This window comes from Pithys albifrons, chromosome Z (assembly GCF_047495875.1).
Source record: "Pithys albifrons albifrons isolate INPA30051 chromosome Z, PitAlb_v1, whole genome shotgun sequence".
NCBI classification, from domain to species: domain Eukaryota; kingdom Metazoa; phylum Chordata; class Aves; order Passeriformes; family Thamnophilidae; genus Pithys; species Pithys albifrons.
In genome coordinates, this window is record NC_092497.1 from 47,087,043 (window position 1) to 47,106,445 (window position 19,403).

Consider the following 19,403-nt stretch of genomic DNA (forward strand, 5'->3'; position numbering starts at 1 on the left):
AAGGGCATCTTCACTCATGCATTTTAACAGAAGTTCATCACTCACTGATCAGTCTTTGCAGCTTCTTACCTGTCCAGATATTTTAATCAGCATAAGACCTAATGTTTTTAAAATATATGGCCATTCAAGTCACTTTCAGAAAAACATTTATATGCCTCCAAAATACTAGTTCTGTTTTATTAGCCTTTTAGAATGAAACAACATTGTGTTTTGGTAAGGCAGAGAAAAGATAAATATTAGTAATTTAGTATCCTAAATCATATGACTTTGTCTCTTTAACATGCTTTCAGTCAGAAGTTCATAAAAGCAAGACACTGGAATGCCCCTTCTGTACAGAAGAAAAGCACTTCTGACGGCACAAAAATCCCTGCACATACTCAAACAGGGTTCCCATCTGACAGATGACTTTCCATGCTTTTGTTGTCAGTGGACAGGACCCATTTAGGAGATTGATTTGGAAAAAAAAAAAACGCTGAACTTTTTCCTCAAATAGAAAGTAAGCATTTCTCAGAGGAAACCTCTCTTCAGAATACTGAACAGCTCAAATGTCTGGTCCAGGCTTTCCAAGAAAAACAAATTACATCTCCATGCTGAATGTAAAAACTCTCCAAATACAGATTAATCATTAGTTAATATCTAGTAGCAAGTACTTCTCTACAGGAGGACTGTAAAAGCACTGACAACCCATTACTCCCTATAATGTTTACACTAAATTTTTAAGGGCCTAAAAGACTTGGGAAAAGGTCTTTCTGCGCAAGACCTCTCAAGTATAATCCCTAAGACCTCAAAAAATCTAATTCTGCTTTACACATTTTGATAAGTAGTTAAAAGTATTAATCAAATTTATTATAATTTTCAGGGCAATCTAGGTGATTTAGACACACTACCCTTAAAGAAAAAGACCACGCTGAATACTTTCATTATTTCCAGTTCAAAAGTGTGCTGGACAGCTTTGAAAATCTCTGTCTAGTGTAATCTGAAAATCACTCCTGAACCTTGTTTTTAGATGCTACATAAAGGAATTTACTGCTGAAAATTATAATAGAGAGTAGAAGCTAAACCTAAACCATACAGCAAAGTCAGCCTTACTATTGATCCATTAATAACCATTTACTGTGTTGGCCTTTTATCACTTCTACAGGACATACCATTGATATGGCATTGACTGTGTAAAACACAAAACATTAATTGACATGCATGGTAAGTTCTAGCCATAGGTTAAAGAAACGTGTAACGCAGGAATCACCAATCTCTATTCATATTGGCATAAAGTCATCTTGTTTGCAATGCTCGTATTTATTAAACAAAGAGAGACAAAAATGTGCCTAAGAGATACTGGACGTATATAATGGCTTTATGTAAGGTATTTCTTTTATTTTAAATTCATTTTACTTGACCTTGTAAAACATTAAGCATCTCCTGTTGGCCCTATGCCCTCTTTAGTCCTGCAAAAATTTTTAAGAACAGAAGGTGTTCAACATCCATCCAAAAAGTAGCTCTGTTTTCCTTCAACATGGGACACTATTTCATGGATTGTACAACAGAAGTCTTTCCCACGTATACATGATATGCTGTTAATAATCAAGAGACAGTAATGACAACTGCATCTCTGTGGAGTATATTTTTCATTTTGTTTGGTAATTAAAATTTCCACAAATGCCAGCTCATAAGAAAAATATTTGGAAACAACAGATCAACTTTACTAAACTGTGGGCCCTGTCCCAGTTTAGAAATCTTCTGGATTTCATTAAACTTGACAACAAAGTCAGGTATTTATTTTATTCTTAGAATGTCACCCAATTTTGTGTCAGTCCTGGGCCATTGTTTGAAACAGGTTCTGAAAGTAAGTTGGCTGATGTTTATGCACCAGACCTTCATCAAACATGTACCTTTCTAAATGAACGTCATAATAAATGTCTTGTTCATTTCTTCCATAGTGTAGTTGAGAATTCAAAGCTGTATAATCACAGCACAGAGTACTGACAAAAGGATGTCCCAAAACGGTTTTCAGAATATCTCATTCAGTTGAAAGATCTCAGATTTCGTTAGGACTATTGGTTAAGAAAGTGGAGACACTTCATCTAAGTACAAGTGATGCCAGGGCAATTCTCCTATGGTAAGTGTTCTTCTCTCCTTAAGTCCCTACAGTGTTTTATAACCTATATCAAAACCATTCAAAGAATAAGATGTGCATGTGGCACACTAATAATTATTTCTACCCCCAAACTTGGGAGTGGTTACAATCCTATAGATGTAATCTCTCCATTCAGTGATACAATTCTATAAATGTTTGTTTTAGCATTCACCTGTGGAAGCCACATTGAAATTGAAAAACTGAATTACTTGCTCCACAATGGGTGTGGACATCATAAGATCAATAGATGCCTGTTCAAAGAGATTGCAAAACACTGTTCTCTGTCTTTTAAAGTCCCACTGGAGATCATGAGAAGGTGATAGAATTTTTGATGAGTTTCACTTTAAAACTTAAATCCAGTAGGTTGCATTATGATTTAAATTCTGTTTTACAGGTGTTTTCAAAAAGTTATAAAGGCAGCATTTACAGGAGCACTCAGTTAGCTTGCAGTTGTTCTACATAAAATCACAGTGCAGTTTGTCAGAGAAAGTGAGTTAACCAGCCAGCCCAGTAGTATATGTAGTCCTTAAGATTAGGTACTAATTCAGGTCTTAGAATCCATACTATTCCATTTATCGCTGTTATATCCAACTAATTCTATCTCTGAGTGGAATTGCCAAAGCTGCTGTGTCCCACAGAGGTAGCTTTATGCCTGACTGGTTCTGAAATTCATTCATTCAGTGCCACGATGAGGATCTTTGCACCTTATTTAATGCACAGTTTCAGCATCTCCACATTCTCCAAGAGTTCAAGAACAGTTTTGTTCTTTGTGTTTCACATCCCTTAAAATACTTGCATACCAGTAGTAGTGGCAGAATGAAACTCAGCAGACAGCAAACCTCACACTCCAACAGCTGAGTAAATACTCATGCAGTGGCGTGCACTGCGCTCACTGTTGCAACAGTGACTGCCAGCAGCATCAGCTTCAATAGCTTAACTCAGCTGTGTCTATAGAAGCTACAGAGACTACAGTTTAAACACACCCACCAGCCCTTCTAAAGAGTCCACTTTCTCTGAAGTAATTGACAGGCTTCATCAGAAGCAAATCAAATAGCACACTGATGTATAGGACAACTGTGTTTCTTATAACCCAGGCAGCTCCCTTAAGGATGCTGGTTCTGGCTGCCCTCTGCATACATATGCACACAAAGTTCAGGCCCTGGCTTTCTCTTAAAGACTTTTAGAAGTAGAAGCCTGACACATTAAGGCAATATTCTTGAAATGGCCACTAACAGTTTTTCAAACATTTGCTTCCTTGAAGACTTTACAGAATAATCCAAACAGATTACCTTGTAAATTCACTCTCCCTTTCCTCAGCAAAGTTATATCACTGAAAGCAAAAACATTCCTTCACATAAAATGGTGGAAACTCCCCACTATAATAAAGAGAAAAACAACACTTATTCTGGTCATTCTTATTACATTCTTCTTAAGTTTTCTGAGAGGCTCTATTCCCCAAAACACACAGGCATATGGCTAGAAATGTGTGTTTAGACAATACAATTTTGAAATATAGTATTCATAAAAAGAACCATAGATAGCATGAATAGACATGGCAGCACTAGCTCTGCTCTTGAGCATCCAGATACAAAATATTACTAAGGCATCAAAATTTAATTAAATAAAAAATTAAATTAGTTTATATGAACTAATTCCTTTCATGTGTATCGTTCTCAGTAGTGATTTACTATAGCCGTACTATGAGATCTCATGCTACCCTACAATTCAAAAGCCATTCTGTGCCAGATGACTGTCCTTTACAGTGCACAGTTAAGACTCTGGGCTGATACTCTGTGTCTTTTTGCATTCACATGTCTCATTTAAAGTCTCATGTTAGAATTTAATTGTATAACTGAACTCTTTCAGAGTAAGAAACCCCAGCGTATTTGGTAAAATCCTAAGTCTGAAGAGACAGAGTAAATGCATAGAAAATGTATCAGAACTCATAAAGATCTGCCACCCCAGAGGCCAGACAAAGACTTCAGGACAAGGCTCACAAGCATATTTAGAGGGGAAAATGAAGAGTGAAATAATATCGTTCCTATTTCATGAAAGTGAGTGAAAAAAGATGCACTTGCTTTCTGATTTCTTGCTTTGTTAAGCCTCATACTTTTAATACCATAGTCTTATTCAAATTACTAAAGATTAGAAACTGAAAACAGGAAAGTTAAATAACCGTTCTGACTCAATGCCCTTGAAGGACTTTCAGAAAGTACCTCATTGTTTGGATGTCAGAGTTCCCCAACTTTCCATGAAGCAACAGGGTCTCATTCAATGTCTATTCTGTTGCACACACTAAATTTTAACTAATATGCTATCAAGGGGTATATGAATAAACAAGAGCAGCCAACAAAGCTGATCCAGCATCATCAATACTTAAGTCTGTGAGGTTACTTCAGGAATAAATATGGCTATTGGGCTGATTCTGGTAGCTCAGACTGCCACATCTGGACAACAAACTGCTAAGTAATCTTGCTCAGCCTCTGCAAGAAACCTTGGGTTTGCCTGCACAGCCTTTAAGCTGTTCCCAGCTGTGGCCTTCTCCTATTTCTGTACAAACAGAACACTTCAGTGCTTGGAGACATCTATTATGACACCCTGCTCAAGGCAAGGCCACCTGAGATCAGATAATTCATGACCAGAAAACATGAACAAATCCGAGGAAGTCCCTAGAACCAATAAAAAAACTTTGAACCCCTCCAATACCAGTCATCCAAATTAAAACTCAGCATATGACATCTGAAACCTCTTTGAGTCAGCAACACTCCCAAGTTTTATTCAGCTCCAATTCATTACTCTTATTATATTAACTCATTACTCTAACCTAATTCATTACCCTTATTAAAAATACACAGGATAAGGTAGAGACAAATCATTTGAAAATTCCCAGCTATAAGAAGAGGACTTTAAAGGGGAAAAAGAAAAGACGGTAAATTCTACCTTCAAAATAAAACCCTAGATGTTCTGTCTTTTTTTTTTATTATTTTATTTTTTTAATACTTCTTGGCTACAACAATATTACAGGTCAAAAGGTATTCTAAATGAAATGAGACAATCTGAACTCTCAAACAACACCAACACACTGGAGAAAAAGTAAAGGATTAATTCTAAAGCAGTACAAATGAAGTAAAGTGATCTACACAACGCTATCTGCCATATTTTTAGGTGTCAGCATTTTATTCCTTGGAGCATTGAGAGCTTTACCTTCATGATCTTTTGCAACGTTGCTCGAGCAGCAACAAAACTTATGTATGTATATTTCATACGTATTATATAATAGGTATTAATACATATTACACAGTTCACAGACATAGGGAGATATTGTTGAGATTAATCCTGTTCCTTCACGGGCACCAAATTTGGACACTGACAATAAAAGTCTCTGCTCAGATGTCAAAGTAAAGGGCATTCAGATTGTTTTTCTTTCATTCACTCCTAAAGACAAGGCTGTCGATAGTTTGAAATGAATATAATTTCCTTAATCAAAAAAGTTCTTTATCCTTTTCATGTTTCTTGATGCAATATTCAGACTACACAAGACAGTAAGTTGTTTCAAAATAAAAAACATTATTTCTGTTTTAGTAAAGATCCAGTACAAACACATGGAAAGTTTTTTCCCTTTCATTTCTCTCTGATAGAGTCAGTCCAAGAACTGATGTTTAGGAACTGAACAGTTCATTATTGACAGTGGGCCTGGGACATCACACACCTTCTGTGTTTTCTTAATCTAGGGCCAAGAGAAGATGCCTTAGTAATTTGGAAATTAATCATTCATAAAAAAAAATAATAATAAAAAAATCCTTAAAGGAAATAAGGGGAGCTTAACATTCATTGAAATGAGGAATTGACTCATAAATGGTCATGAATTGTTTCCAGAGAGCCTAATCTTCACTCAATTAAATTCAAACAGTGCTTTTGTACTGGCTTCACATGGCAGTAGCATACAGTAAAATATTGTCTCCTATTCCTCTTCTCAACACCTACAGGTATTGCATATGAAAAGTGTTTTCTGACTGTTGTTGAATGATTTGCCTCTAACATAGTATTGGTCTCCAATGAAGCAGCTGATAAGAAGCTTCACATATCTCAACATGTTTTATCCAATGCAGTACCTGTATTAGACAGTATAATTTAGACTGAGTTTTCAAAAACAGACTTATAAATTGAATGTGCAACTGTATAATAAAGTTGTAAGATAAATAACAACTTTAGCACATTCTAACTGCATACAAAATGCCATCTCTACAGGGTTAGAACTGTCAGCTATTCCATCCAGGAGTCTGTCCACACTGGGGGAAGCACTGGTGCCTGTTCAGGACAGCTTAGGGAATCACTGAAGGGATCAGAGAGGTCTGTATGAGCCTTAGTCTGGTCTGGAGCTGTTCATCACACAAGAGGTACTTCAGTGTTATTGAAAAGCAGCTTAAGAAATCTACTACTCTGTAGGCTGACAGGAGGTTCAATTCCAATTTTCATTGTTAATATTGTTACTGTAAGAATTAATCCTCTGGAATATTGGACACTGAGAGGCAGGTGGTATGTGCTCTTCATGTCTCTGTCTTACAGGTGAATTACCTGATTTCACCAAGAAAGTCTCTTTTACCTAGAAAGGAAAGACAGAGTATCAGAAAGCCATAAACAAATAAATATTTTACCAAAACAGCCTGTACAGCATTGAGCAGCAGTTTCATGCACTCTGCATCTCTGCGTGCATCTTCCAGATTTCCTCATAAAAGTTGTGAGCTTGTAAGTTACTCACTTTCTCTGGAACTCACTTGTTTTTTTTTTTTGGCATGTTAGCAGTCTCTGTGGTCTGTCTGAAGGTCACGGAGAAGGCAGGTGGGTTGAGGTAATGGAATAGGGTGGGTAAGCTGGCAGATGGGATACCTCATGCTGCTTCTTATCACTCAAAACCACCTTCTATTGCCTCAAATTGGACTAACATTTCCACAGAACTCAGGGTTTCTGGTGCAGATTTGAGACTCTTCATTATATTAATGTTCTGTCTATACCACACTTTTTGTCACTTACTACTCTTCCAAATAAACAGAAAGAAAAAGTGAGATATAAGAAAAAAGTTAATTTCCATAAAACAAGAATTTTAAGAATTTTAAACATGCTATCCTGTACACTAGTTAGCCACTTTTCCTTTCCCTCTCCAAATCATGAGGTTAGGTTAAAAAAGCTCATATGTCTAAGATTAAATAAACACTGTATTTTCATTCTGAAGAAAAGTTTTAAGTATCTTTTAGTTTCCATATATTACTGCTATTAAAATATGACAGCACAGTGGGCTAGAAAAGTGATAGAAAGTTCAGGACAAAAGAAGAAGAAAGATGCTTCAAAAATGGAATTAAAACTAAACCAATAGGAATTTTTGATTCTCTGGTAAAACTAATCAAATGTTCCAGAAAAACAGATAATTTTAATGAAAAATATAATTTAATCACATAATGAATTTTATATCAAATTTCAGGGGAAGTGAATCCTGGCAATAGTGGATAAAACTGGGAGAGATGGCAGTGTCAAGGAGCGGCTAAACTACTTATAATCTTTCTGTACTGGGCTTATTTTTTTCTTTCAAGGGAGACATAAAGTCAGAGTGTAAAAGTTCATTTTGTGTAATACATTGGTAAAATAACTACTTACAAATTACCAGAAAAGCAACTGGGGAAATTTTTCCACCTTCTCTGTTTGCCTTGCTCATGGGAAAATAACTAGAACTTACAAATTTTGAGTGAGGTCCTTACTTCTATTTTCACATCGTAAACTTGATGGAAAGAGCCAGAACTGTGTAAGACTCCGAGTTTTGCCTAAAGAGATGACATCAGTGGCTTCCCCTGCACCGTCTCAGATCCTGATGCACAGGAGATGGCCTCCTGCAGAGAATTCAGGCAACCAAGGGAAGAGCTATAACCTATAATGCCATCGCCTCCACAGTCATCACCACCCAGAAGATTCCAGATTTGACTGGAGAACTTTTATGTCTTTAAAGGAGGCCAGCATAGAAGGAATGCAGCATTCTAAGCTGAGCTGTCCCCTTCTCCCAGACTGCTCTTTGTTTGTCACTAGTGAGGACAGTATCTTCTTTCTGTAGTTCCCCGCCCAGGCACACCCCTACGTTGCATTACTTCAGCCAGCTCACTGAGCCCTGCTTCTCACCTGCACAGCACAGGTAGTCGGTGACAGTTCAAGAAACTGCTTCTTTCAGTGTTTGTGTCCTTGAGTAAAAACAGTTGCATAGGTGTGAAAAAGTTGCACTAATATACACCCACCCAAACCAGAGACTGGAATTTAGATTTTAGAGCTTTAGCTTTCAATAGAAATATGCAGAAGGAACAATGTGCAGTATTTCAAGCCCCAAACAGTACACTAAGATAAAGGCTTCTGTCAGTGGACTTGTAGATGCTTCTGAAAATAAAGTGGTCTAGACAATTAGATCTTTAAACATTAGGTGGACATACATGGCATTCAGTTATTGACATTTCTTGAAGTCAAATTCAGTCAAATTAATGCACTCACTACTTTACATACCCAGGAAATCTCCAGTCACTTCCTGATAGGTATCAATTTACTAAGCAAAACAAAACTCTGAAAAATTATAAGATCAACTTCATACACGATATTTTTCAGCCTTGTGTGATTGTTGTTGTTTTTTGCTCTAATAATCCTATTAATATCTAAATGGTATGACTACAATTTAATCATTAAAATAATTATAGTGCCACTCCTGCTAAAAGCCTGACTCCTCAATAAGCTCCCTCTACTCAGTCATTTTTTGCATAAACTAACTATTTCTAAGAGTAGAGGACTGTCTGTGATCATTAAGTGGCAGTAAGTATCTTCAGAAAAGTGCTTGCTAGTCAGCAAAGAGTTGGCAAGATGGTGGTCTGGTTTGGTGGCCCTTTACTCCATTCCAAAATATTTTGTCAAAGGACTCTACAATTGCAGCCCTGCATATATAGCCAGGATACTTATAGACTACTTATCTAATGCTATTTTTAAAGCAAGCAGTTTCTGTGCTATGAGGTATTAATCATGATTGGAAGCAGAGGAAGCTGGCTCAACTCATGTGACTGTCATCCAAGCCATGAAGAACACCTGAGGAGAAGCTCCCATAGCCAGAAATTAACTGAGTTGTAACACGCTGACACAGGCAAAAAGGGACTTCACATGTGCTGCGCAGTATCTTCAAGCCTTGCTGGATCATACTAAAGGACTATTTTGTAGCATGTATTGCTTTCATCAAGCAGAAGGGGATTAAAACTGACGTAACTTTACAGTTTGCAAAAAATCTACAACAAGCTGTTTTGTAAGACAAAACCAGGAAAGTATGCCTATCTCAAGTCAGCCAAATTTGGCCTGGAAGACCATCGTGCCACCTTTTATAGAGCACATTAAGGAAAAGCACTCCGCGAGTGCGTAACTGAAAATGCTCTTAAGGAGGCACCTGAAGATTTTATCTCACTAGCTGCTCTGTCAGTTTTGTGGGTTTACAAATGCCTTCTTTTAATTTCAAAAGAATGTTTCAAATTGCTGTGAGAACACCATATGAAAGAATATGGCGCTGTGTAATTAACTGAGCATAGAAGGAAATACTGAAAATTTATACAAAGATTTTTGATAACAGTACAAACAGAAACTGGAATAAAGGAAAATGCATTTGTCTAATCACTGTTTTACAAAAGCATGTATTGGAAGTAAATGTATTTGAATTTAGAAATTAGCAAGACTTTTAATTAGCAGCATGCTCCACTATGGTGTAAGCGTGTGTACTTCTTGGAACAAAAGCTCAGATTTGACTATTTTATATGGAAATGTTACTTTAAACGTCACAGTTCAAATGTGTTTTTAGCTTTTCTGTATTGCAGCTTCTAGCCAAAGCCTTCCAACTCAGACTGTGAGTAAACCAGCACGAGAGAGAAATCATGAGGGTTCACTTTCATGATTAACAGTATACAAAACCTACCTATCTCCCTGTTCCACTATACCAATGTTCTCTTACCTTTATTCTCAAGCAGCCCAACGGATTACTTAAAAAATTGTATCTAAATTTCACTTTATTTTTAATCTTGCATTTTGCTGCTTCTTTTCAGCCATGACAAGGAACTAGGTCGAAAAATTTTACTGTTTCCCAACTGTACTGTTACGTCAGATGAGCAACAATTTTTCTACATATACAAAAGCTAACACATTTGAGTTAAAAAAAATCAAAATATTTAAGATGTGCTTGTCTAATAACCTAAGAACTGTTGAAAGTATCAGCGGTGTTGATGTTCCACGTATGCTACAATATTTTGCCGGTTGCTCTAAAATAAACAGGAAGTGTCAAAAGCTGATGAGCATTCAACATCGGAAGGCTGGTGTTTTGAGATGTATCGTTTTGAAATGCTGCACATGGTAGATGGTATACATATTCCTTCGCGCCCGCACCTGTATACCGCCTGTGTGACAGCGTGTAAGCCCACACCGCGGATCGGCTCTCCGCTGTTGTCGGCTGCTGTCGAGACAGAGTGCAACCCCAGAGGCCGCAGCACCTGCTGCGGGGATGTTTACGCTGGCCCGCGGTCCCGAGTGATGGGCGAGCAGGACCGCAGCGTGCTGGCCCTGCCGGGACCCGCCGGCAGCTTTGCGGCCCGGGATGGGGCTGCGTCCGGGACCTGCGGGAGGACCCACTCCCGGACAGGGCCCGGCTGCGAGGCGGTCGCCGGCGCTCGGAGATGGCGACTCCGAGGGCGGCTGCCCCGCGGCCGCCGTGGTAGCCCCCGGGTCTCGGGGCACAGTACACGGCGGGCAACAGCGCACCATAAGGAGAAACGGGAGCAAACCGACGGCGCGATCGCCCCGCGGGTGAAGCGCAGGGAGGGGAGCGGGGGCTGACGGAGCGCGGAGGCCGAGGCGGCCACCGTCGGGGCTGGCCCTGGGCCCGGCAGGGCGAGGCGTGTCCCCGCGGGCGTGGGCAGCGCTGGGGCCGGCGGGGCCGTTCCTGCTCCGCAGCGGCAGGTGAGTGGCGGCGGGGACGGGGACGGCGGCAGTCCGCCGAGCCCAGCCCAGCCGAGCGCAGCCGAGCCGAGCCAAGCCCGGCTAAGACGAGCGCAACCGAGCCGAGCCCAGCCGAACTCCGCTCTCCCGGCGCTCCCCTCCGCCGCTGCAGGTACGGACGGGGTCGCCCTGGCGGAACGTGGGTGGCGGAGCTGCTGGCGCCTGGCGACAACTTGGGACCTCTGGGGGCTGCGCGGAGCCTTCAAACGTCGCGGGCAGGACCGCCCTCGCTTCCCGCGGCCGTAGGCGAACCGTGGCAGGGAGCTCTCCCGTCGGGCGGCCCTCCCGGGAACCGGCTTGGTTTGGACGAAAAGAAGAGCCGTGTCCCCGGAGGACCGGCGGCCCCTGACCCGAGAGCCCCTCATCAGACCCGTGGCCGCAGGCGACGGGCATGGAGGTTTCCGTGTGGCGTAGCCCCCGGCGGGCGCGGGGAGCCGGAGCCGGCGGCAGAAGGTGCGTGGGGAGGGACGCGGAGCTGCCGGGCCCGCGGGGGGCAGCGGCACTCGGGGCACCCGACAGCGACTCCCGGCTGCGGGGGTGGTGCCGCTCCTCAGCCAGAGTCGAAGTACTGAAAGTCACTTTCAACAGTACTTGCGCTAACGTGAAATAGGTTATCGTTTTAGCAGGAATGTGCCTAAGGAGTGAATGGAAAGGAGTAAAGAACAAGTTTCTCTCACGCAAATAATGGGGAAAGGCACAGACCGGGCCGTGCTCTGGTGTGGTTTAAGGTAAATACTTTCACAGGGCAACTGCTGCGTTTTACAAGTAGCCGCCGGTAAGACCTACTGTCTGATCACATACTTAGTTACAGCTGGTTCTCTGCAGACCTCTGAAATACCTGCTTCTGTAGATACTGTCAAATATGCTGCTTTTTACTCGAACGAGTTGCTCCTCTGTAATATTTCACTGGATCCTTTCATTCCTATGACTAGAGTTGAGCCAATACAAAAAAATTTCTGTGGGCAAAAACTTACAAACAATCCAAAATTTTAAACTACTACTTCTTTTTTGTCTAAACTACTTTAGTTTAGTTGGGGGGGGTTGTTTGTTTTTTTTATTTATTTATTTTTGGGGGGTTTTTTGGCAAGCCACTAATTACTATTCTGCACAAGTGAGTTTGAGACTTTTCTGATACAGATTGCTTGCTGACACCTTCATCAGGTGACCTCTCTAATTCAGAAAAAAAGCTGACTTGCAGCCTATGGTTTGCTGAAATCTCTGATTTTCACTTTTTGTGTTTAGAAGAAACCCCTGAGAGTGGTGACGTTACACTTGAAGTCAACCTCCCTTTGGCAGTGCATCGGTTTAAGTCCACTTACCTTAATTTTACAGAAAACTTCTTAAAATAAACAGTAGCATGACAGAATTCTTTGCCCTACATGTGTATTCAGGGGCACATAGTTTTACAAGGGGATTTGTTTACTGATTGTTTCAAAATAGAATTTTTACTATCATAAATACAATACCTTCTCAATTACTTTATAAAAACAAAAGAAAGTATTTCTATAACTTTTAACACTGAGAAGAATCTGAGCCTGCATACAGTAGGGTTAAGTACAAGCAGTACTTAAGTGCAAGTATTGTCCTTCTATATCACTAGCCAAAGGCTATTGAAAATCATAATCTTTATTTAATTCTTTAGTATTTGACATCTGGACTCTAAAACAAGTATCACAGTTGTGTGTGGCCATGGATATTTTTTTAATACTATCTCCATCTGGTTTGGGAAGAGTAAAGAAAAGTTACAGGCAAATATAATTAGTCCAGCATATGACTGAATTCTGAATTTAAAGAAAACATTGCTTCATAGGGAAGAAGTGTTGAGCCTTTAAAATCTAGTGTGCATTTTCATTACTGAGTGAAACAATGTAAGTTTTCAAGGCAGCAGACTAGTCCTCGTAGGCAAGAGCATAAAGTATGTAGAAACAGAGAAATCTTTTACCTGTCTTTGTCGCTGTCAAGGTTGGCTACAAGTGCGCTAGCACTATGATTGACCTCAAGTTTTGGACTTTATTCAAGTAGCGATGGCAGGAGATTTGTGTCTTTTTTTAGATCTTGAAAAGCAAACAGCCTGCTTTAAATATTTGCAGAACACTCTGCAGGTACCGAGTTTCTAGCCTGGGAATAGAATGAGGATTTTTGCTTTGAGGTGATGTGTGTCAGCACTTAGGGGTGCTTAGCTACGCAGTGAAAAATGAGCCAGTGTTATCCTGAGCTACAGGAGGAAGCCCATTCCCTGCTTAGTTTTGAGTGGTCCCTTGTCTTGAAATATCTTTCTTTGTGTTCGACCAAAATTATTCCAAGAAATTAAGCAAGCTGTCCTCTTTTTGGAGACTTCTTAGAACTCTAAAATCTCATATACGGGAATGATTTTTTTTTTTTAGTGCATGCAATTTTTATTTTTTTTATTGCTTAGTACAAGAGTATTTCATGAAGGAGCTGTCAACAGAATGGGAAAGCACAGGGCTGGAAGAAATTAAAGAAATCGTATTTATAAGTAAAAAATAAATCCTTGTGTAAATTCCAATTTTTGTCTTAGCTAGGGCCTCCTTTTCTTTTTATTTTCATTTATCTCATCCCATGTCATTGTTATGTCTCCTGAGGCAAGGGCTAGTTAAGCAGGACTATTTCTCCTTAAAAATCAATAGGGAGGACAGTTGAGTTCAGAAGTCAGAACCACAACAAGGCATTGCATTCCCTCCCATGATATAAAAAGTAACATGTCTGGATGGTGAAAGAGTTATAGGACGGATGGAATTAAGGAACCTAAGCAAAGTTTTATTCTTGGTAACTCAAAACACACAATAAAAGTACAGTTCAGTGAAGAATAATAGTGTAGGTTTAGTTGTTCTTTCGGGGGATTGGGGGAAGAAAGCAAAGGAATTTGCCTTTACATTATAGGTGAACTTAATGGTAGACTTGGTTCAGAGTAGCTCTGGCCATCTCCTCTGCATCTTGGTCTTCCCTCACTTGTTGGCGCAATTGGCAGATGAACAGTTGCTGTGAGAACTTTCCATCAGAGGAAAGGTAACTGGTAGGAGGAATGTCTTAATGGGAAGGAGCTATGACAAGTTTGAGAACAGGGCAGATATATTCGTTCTTAAATTTGATATTTGTTTTTAAGAGAGGCATGATGCTAAAAGATAGGATAGTGCCACCCTACTATGCAGTCTTTCTTCTCTGCATTTTTGTGTTTTGCTGCCTGTTTCCAACGTTAGTAGAGTGGTGATACAAATTTTAAAGTAATGTAAGCCATTGTGTTTTAAAAGAAATTATATCTCTCTATTGTGACAGGAGGAAAAAAAGAAGAAGAAGAAAAAGAAATTTATTATTTGTGAAGGCCAGAAGCCCTTGTTAAGAAAAAATAACGTTAGTGTCACAGGCATTTTCTTCCTGCCCTGAATCCATGGACACACGTCCTAAGGAGGTATATAAGTTGGCAAAAATTAGGTTTCTACAAACTGAATTTTTTCTCTTATTAGAATCCCACCTTCATTCAGTGAAAAAATTGTTCTTTTTTTTTCCTCTTTATTTCTCACCTCATGTATTTAATCAGATTCTTTAATTTTATCCTTTGGACACCAGAGATCCTTTTAAAAATTTCTTTCTAAATGTGCTCTTAGTACAGGTGTTCTGTGTGATTTCTGGGTGTCTCTTAACAAAATAATTAAATGACACAAAACCTGCCAGACTTGTGTAGATACTAGGGCAAAAACGGTCAGATGCCTGCTGGTTCTGAATATCCTAGCTGGGTTTGATATCCTTGCAGTGATTATTTCGGCAGCATAGCAGAGAGTTTCTCATCACATCTGCTGTTCTGTCTTTGTGTATTTCATCCTGGTTATTCAGAAAACAGAATGCTAACAATTTGTGAAAACTTTGAAAGAATCAAGTCCTTGCTTTGCATAGGAAATGTAGACTTGACAAGGAGTTCAATTTACTAGGAAGTTTTTCAGTGTCTGTACAGCAAGATAACTCTTTTCCTTTATCCCACACCTATACTTAATTCACATATGTTCTGTAACTTCTGCAGCAAGCACAGTAAAGTCTCTCCTTTCACGTACTACATTTGGTGATTTCCCAAATCGTAGTCTTTTGAATGGACAGTACAAAGTAGAAAACTTTCGAAAAGACAGTATATGATCATATAGCTAGTAAATATTGTGAATACAAATGCAAATTTATTTAAGAAAGTGAAATAAAAAAATAAGCGTCTATTTGGCAGTAAATCTGTTGAGATTTGACGTGGTAGAGTACTCTGCACCCACCAGTCATTTCCACAGAGCTAGTTATCAAAATGAGCCCTGACATTCAGAGGAATTGAGGCAATACTTCATGTAGCAAGATATAAGAAGCAGTTGTTCTTACAAATAGTATTCATAAATTTTCAAGATAACCAGGAAATGATAATTACAGAGGGTAAAATATTTAAGATTTTAAAAATGGAGTAAATAAGCAGTTTACTGTTACTCTCTGAATGCATTTTAAAGCTTCTTTGTGCAAGTCAATACATATATGTTAGCAGGTAAAATTCATGAAAGAAAAAAAAAATCAAACCCATTAGACTAAACCTAATTTCAATACTTGTACTGTTTTAAATAGACACAGGATCGTTGGCTACTTGTAAGATGCCTTTTTTTTCTTGAATGCATGACTGTAACACAAAAAACATGATTAGAAATCTGTTTAGAGAGCTCGTAGGGGATCAAAATCTGGTTTTAATTATCTAGTATGATTTAAGAAAAAAAAAAGATGTTTCTTCCTGTGACTGTCTACATGTATTTAACCCACTTCAACACATGATAAAATTAATGGGAAAATTTCAATCCACTGCTTTTTTTTTAAGTGTAAACCATATGCCTAAAATGACAGTTTTGTATGTTTCATTCTTTTATCTGAGATTTTAAAAATTCAGATAATGGTAGCCCCCTGAATTAAAAAACAAGCAAACAAACAAACAAGCAAAAAAATAAACAAAGACCAAGACAAGAAGTTTTCTATAGATTTTTCTCAAGTAGACTAAAAACATGAAGGTAACTCCATTAAGCAATAAACACCGTTGGATTAATTTCAACTTCACTGAGAGTTAGTGTTCTCTGGTGGTAACTATGTAGACATTCTCCAGTGGTCTCATGTTTTAAGTGTGTCTTTCTGTTACTGGGGGCAACAAATAAAGCAATTAATTGTTCTGGCTAAATTAGTCATGCTCAGATATTTGGAGAAGTTGAGCTTAATTTGTAGTTTATTGAGCATAAAAATCTTCTCATGCTTAGGAACAGGACAGGAAAAAAAATCACTTTTCTTTCATTACTGTGTTAGGTCTTGACATCAGTTACCTCTCAGAGACCTTTTCAGCAGGCCCTCTCCACAATGAATGTCTGAATTCCTCCAGCAGAAGTGATTGTTCCCTCTTATTCTTCTGCAGTGATGCCTGATGCATTATAGATAGGATGAAGTATGTATCCACCAGCCACACTGCTTGTGGAGCCCAGAAGCATATTTTTAGGGACTGCTGGGTTTAACCAGTTGTACAAAGTGATTGGTTCTTTAACCTGTTCTGCATGAAGAGCAGAATTCCCACGTGCTATCCAAATAATCTTTTTTGGCTAATGATGGTGAACTTTTCCTTTTTCCTATGGTTCTTCTTCAGAATTGCCAATCTATGCGTTACCTTTACATTTACCTCCACATTACAGAAACAAAAAAATACAAGAAAATGCAAAATTTCCACAACAATTTCTGTGTCCCCAGTGTATCATCACTGATTCACCTAAACTTGCAATAACGGGTTGCATCTTTACCCACAGTGGGTCATGGGATAAATGGGGAGAAAGGCAGTACTGTAGTAGACATCAGACAACTTTCTGTGCAGTGAACTGAAAATGTCTGAGCCCAAAATCAAAAAACAAAACTTCCTTGGTTTCGCCCAGAGCAAGATTAAACCATACTTAAAAGTCAGAAATCCAGATTAAGCCCAATTAATTTGCAAATTTCTTTCCAATAGAGATGTTCTTGACACAGCAGGGCATTTTACTTGATCAATGTTTCTTAGACCTACTTAAGAATATGCTGCTCAGAGCAAGCTATTTTAAGAACATTTTAAATTGCACAAACACAGTTACAACACACCTGCCCCTGTAAAAAGTTACCCAGGAATAGTAATTAATACCTTTTTTTTGAAGTGCAACAGAGAATTTGAGATAGGCAGGGTCAGGAACAGTAAAATGGAACTGCAGATAACACAAAATAATTGATTTCTTAAGTAGATTAATTAAAAAAAATTATTGCAAAATCATGAAGGAGTAATGATACATTTTCAAATCTTCAACTCCTTATTAGAAAGATCAATGTCTACACCATCTTTGTATTCATTTCTAGCTGGTTACAGTTCTGGAAGTCCTAGTCTCTAAACAAGAAAATTATGGTTGTGACAACAATCATTTGGTGGGTTTCACTAATATTATGGCTAATATGAGCCAGTCATAATGCAAATGTAAAGATGGATATTGTATGCCTCCCTGAGAACTATACTGCAATAACTTCCTGTGCAACTTCTGGGCTTTTGTATGTTGAGGAATCAGTGTCTGGTTCCTACACCTGGCAGAAAAAATGAGTGAATTTCTTTGGGCAACTGACTGACTGTGAGCTGCAGAGCAAGTTATACCTCATGTCGTTGTAACTGATTTATTTTGCTAGACTTAGTGGTTCACTTGTTAATCTGTCTTACTGGGCAATCCAAGTGAAACACACTGGGTAGCAGTAACAAAGGTCTTAGACATTCTTAACAAATCACTGTGTTTTGCTTATTTTCTGTATACACCTTTTGTTAGTTATCATGACCTCATCATCAGCAATGACAAGTTGGGTTTGTTACATGTTTCTTCCTTGTTTTTTTACATGTTGGTTCAGACCCAACAGAACCCTTAGTTCAGTGTGTCATGGTGCAGTTATAATTTTACACACCAAAGCTGTTATTACCATATCCCATTGCCACTGAGCACATGCATCCTAACCACCACATAAGAAGTGGGGATTTCCTTTAAGGACAGTAGTAGTAACAGAGTTATTTGGATGAACAGCACAATGTTGGTAACACTTCCATGTTACTACAAACCATTTACATTTTTTGGTTGTGCCTTGAGAAACTGCTTCATCTTAGTCTGTTTGAACAAATAAAGGAAGTAGCCAAGGCTGTTTCTTTGCCAATAGAGAATATACAAGTATTAGTTGGCTTACAGTTTCACAAAACAGCATTTACCCTTGTTGTTCCACTTAAGAGTGTTATCTGTCATTTATATACAGCTTTGCTCCAACCTAAAAGGAAAGATGATTATCTTATCAAACAATGGATTGAGACGATATCCATTACATCCCCTTCACTGTGGAAGTCTGCCCTAGTGATATTCAAGATACTTCTGAAGAAAACCACACCCACTATTTTCACTATTAAAATACTGTTAAGATCGGTCTTCCAGGGACGCAGCTAAATTTACTATGGTTTTATAGAATACTATGTTCCTATGTAAAGATTGCAGAATTTCCCATCATCACTGACTGCTATACTAGCAATTTTTTTAAGATACGTTTTACTACATCTGGCTACACATTAGCTAACTGACTTGGAGAAAGAGAAATATTCAGGGGATCTTAATTGCTTCATGTTTCTTTTTTCCGTTTTTTTAAATGGTGACCTATTCATTTCCATGACATAATAATACCTAACAGAGTGTGTTAAAAGGACAGAATTCACACAGGAGAGTAGAATACTGTTAGCCTCATTCTGGTTTCATTCACATTTTGACTTCTGAATGTGAGCATTAGACTGTCCATGCTTCCACAAAGTCAGTGGTAAAATCCCATTTACCCAGAAGACTGAATTGTCAGCTGTTAACTAATTGTGATTCTTGGAGGTTTTACTTCCAATAAGGATGAGAGACATTCATGTTACACCAATTTGGAATTCAAATATATGGTTGAGCAATTTCAGGATCCTGTAATCCAAACTTCTTTCTACTGTATAAATTTTTAAGACAGGTAAGAAGTTGTGACAAGCACATTTACCCAGTTTACTGATGGCAGCCATCGCTGTGTTTGTTCTTTAAAAATTACTGATTTAATTTTTTCGAAGAATATGCCTATACTTTCTTGCTTAGTCATGTGACTTACATTCCTAGTATTTCATATAAGTTTGTATTCAATTTTGGTTAACAGATACAATGACTTTCTA

The 19,403-nt window shown here is 38.7% G+C and overlaps 1 long non-coding RNA gene across 3 annotated transcripts in view; it reads left to right on the forward strand.

Annotated features, from left to right (window-relative positions):
- Positions 1-11,099: 11,099 nt before the first annotated feature.
- The window catches only part of LOC139684287 (uncharacterized), a 34,897-nt gene continuing 26,593 nt past the window's right edge, over positions 11,100-19,403 (forward strand). Inside the window, exon 1 of one of the 3 annotated variants that reach the window (XR_011699897.1) lies at positions 11,100-11,288. This is a non-coding gene — a long non-coding RNA (uncharacterized lncRNA). The other 2 variants (XR_011699899.1, XR_011699898.1) reach the window with 2 other exon arrangements.